A 3,710-nucleotide genomic window follows, 5' to 3' on the forward strand; every position below is an offset into this window, starting at 1 on the left:
CTTATTTTTCACATACTTTTCTCTCTGCATTCTGACCTTGAACTTAAGCATGAGGAAATGCATGTGCCAGCCAGCTCTTCATTTGGGAGGAGATCACATAAATGGCGGTCTGGCAGAGGTGTGCCTACAGATACTCTACTTGATTTCTGACCTTCCCTAATAACTTCCACACCGTTATGCTATTGTTCCATGAAGTAGGATTTGTGATTATTCCCTAAACATAAATGTGTGTAAAATCACTGTTTTTAAATCTAATGGTGGGTTCTGAAATGGAGACAATTATCCACTAATTGTACAAAACATTAGGAACATGACTCAATTTGTCAGGGCATGGACAACAAGGTGTCAAACCTTCCACAGGGATCCTGGCCCGTGTTGACTCCAATGCTTCCCACAGTTGTGTCAAGTTGGCTGGATGTTCTTTGGGTGGTTGACCATTCTCTATACACACAGGAAGTGGTTGAGTGTGAAAAACACAGCAGTGTTGCAGTTTTTCACACACAGGAAGTGGTTGAGTGTGAAAAACACAGCAGTGTTGCAGTTTTTGACACACTCAAACGGTTGCCCTGGCATCTACTACCATACCCTGCTCAAAGGCACTTAAATATTTGTTATTGGCCATTCACCCTCTGAATGGCACACATTACACATGTCCATGTCTCGAGGCTTAAACATCCTTATTTAACCTGTCTCCTCCCCTTCATCTACACTGATTGAAATTAAAATAACAGGTGACATCAAGGGATCATAGCTTTCACCAGGATTGGCCTGGTCAGTCTGTCATGGAAAAGCATGCTTTCTACACTGTGTGTATGTTTTCATGGCTATCTTTCCATATTGTGAACACATTCTCAATAGTCTACATTCTAGTCTGGTGCCGACCAAATTCAAATTAAAGGTACACGGTATTAAAGGGATTATTTTAGATGAAAGAACAGAAAAACATTTAACTACTCCCTCTTCAAATTGGTAGGCTACCCAGCGGGTGTGTATTCTGGGGTGGAATTATATTTATCGAGTTTGCGCAAGGGAGCCACACCCGCAGACCTTGTTACACACCTTCATTCGGTAAAAGCCGATTTATGGTCAATTGGATATCTGCAGAACCAGTACAGCATTTACAGCAATAGGGCCTCTGCAGAAGTCAGAGCATTCAGACTTCTTGTGCTTCAGGGAGCTGCCATAGGCATCCAATAAATAGTTCTGTACCGCACCACTCGTAGTGATTCAGGGCTAATCTCTATAGGCATCCAGCTAATTACGAGCAACTGGCTAAACGAAAAGACTAGACCTTACCGCTTCTGAGATGTTGGAGTCCGTTTCCCGGTGCTTGATATAAGAGCACAGCCAAGATAGCATGACGTTTAAAGGCTGCACTGTTTTCCCACCTGCATCTCCATCCTGAATCTTCTCTGCCCCCCAGAAAAATTAGCCTACATGTAGGCTATTGTTTATATGTGTATTTCAGGTAAACATCGGAGTATAATGCTGGTATGGAAGTCAACCCAAATACATGTCCATGTCATCGTTACCAATCAACTGCATTACAGTTAAAAACGACTGTCTACCACCACCCATTTCTCTATGCTAGCTATGCTAATCAGCTAATACAAACGGGAGTTAGCACTTAGCAGTCACTTCTTCTAAACCTGAAAAGTGTTTCTTCTAAATGAGCAGCCACTTCTAAATGTTATGCAGCGAAAACAATCAGATTTTAGTAGCCACATTGTGAGCCTGTTGCAATACCTCAATCATGACGGATTTGATAAATATCCACTTTGTTAGAATCAGATTTGTTGAATATGCGCCTATTCACTCACTGTCCTATCCCAAACGGTCTGAATTCCATTAACCTCTTTACCGCGTCTATCCCCATTACATCCCCGATCTCTTTCCAGGAGTTAAAATAGCTTTTGGTATCTTTTGAAATCCAAACACAAGGTATCATAAAGATGTATTTTATTTGTGATCTAGTTATAATAGCATTTTGTCAAAGATTCTCCATGTGTGTTGTCAAGGAAGTGAGTTTGTGTTTATACAGGATGTACCGCCCCCACCTACCGTCAACCAATCATGTCAATGTGGAGCTAAGCGGAGCCCTCCACATTGTTACAACATATAGGAGGTGCATGACAACGCAGTACAGAGCTCGATTTGGCCTCTGCAAGCTTCCGGAGGCTCCTCAATTGTCTCACGCGTCCATACGGAGCCTCCGGACCACATTCCTAGATCAACCATAAATCTTCTTTAAGTCTGAATAGCAACTACTGAGAAGTGAGTAGGAAAAGGCATACATTTCCTATGTCTGAATCGGACCCCAAATGAAAGAGAACTCAAAAACAGCGACAGACTACTTGGACTTGTCAAATAAGAAACCATTTTTCTGTTTTCCATTTGAAACTGTTTTAAAATGATTTCTGTTGCTAACAAACAAGAACCAGATAGAATCGGTGTCTGCCAGTAAAGGGTTGTTAACATGGTGACAGTATAGGTGTTTTTCCTCGAGTTCCACCCTGAAAACTAGGATATTTAGTACACAATCTAACCTGGAATGATTGTTTACTGTAGCTTCTCATTATGGTTGGAGGACTGTATCACGTGCTGGATTCTTAAACTGCCTGTCATCAACATCTGTTAAGATAGCATCAGAATGATCGCCAGGTGGCCTTGTCTTGGAGAGCAACAGGGACACTCAAACCAGGGTTGCCAGATTTGTATAAAATCCCCCAGTCTCTGCTCTCTACTCATGTTGGATCAATTGAAGCCTTATAAGAAGATGGTCTCTGTCAATTTAGTTTAAGATATCACTGCAACACTGACATATTTATCATAGTTCATAATTTGAAAAAGGGGAGGTCGCTGAAACTAGCCGACAAAAATGTACTTATATGACATTCAGATATGTAAAATAAATTGGACATGATTTCAAAATGTGATAATGTTCATTGTAGTTCACTGGCTGATGCTGCAGGCCTATTGGCCGGTTTCACCCTGAGTGACGCTGCTGCCTCTCAGATTTTAACCAAAGAAATACCACGACTAGAACGGACATCCCCATTCAAGTGAATGATCTTTAATTGGTGGATCGGCAGCCATATTGAGTGTATCCATTAGAATGCACGTTTTTATTTCCGTTCTAATAACTATATTGCTATGCTTGGAACTGACTGCAATTACACAACCCATTAGCAGCTGATTGATAGCCCCTGTCAGGCTTAATGCTTTTCAAGAGCAGTAAACCAGATAATGGGAAAATGACAATAAATACATAAATGAATAAAACGCCACTTCTCATTACTCCTATCTACAGTCTCCTTTGAGTTACTCCTGTGAGGTTCATCTACACAACAACATTACTGTTGAATGATGATGGAAGCTGACTGAGGAATTGCACATGTGAAGGAAGAGCACTATAAGATCTGTGGGGGCCCGTATTCATGAAGCGTCTTAGAGTAGGAGTGCTGATCTAGGATCAGGTTTCCCCCTGAACATTTAATCGTATTCATTATGATCTAAAAGGCTAAACTGATCTGTGTGCAGCAGCATTGCAGGAAAAGCAGATGTCATCTGCCTTCATGTTCATGTAAACTGTTCATCTGAGAGGCGCTCATCGTCATGTGCTGCTTTGCCTAAACCTACAGTGGCAAGGTGGATTAAACAGCTGTCATCACAGCTCTATGTGATTGATAAGATCTGAGGTGTAACTGTAA

The sequence above is a fragment of the Oncorhynchus mykiss genome, chromosome 12 (assembly GCF_057628025.1).
Source record: "Oncorhynchus mykiss isolate SJ-2025 chromosome 12, ASM5762802v1, whole genome shotgun sequence".
Classification (NCBI taxonomy): domain Eukaryota; kingdom Metazoa; phylum Chordata; class Actinopteri; order Salmoniformes; family Salmonidae; genus Oncorhynchus; species Oncorhynchus mykiss.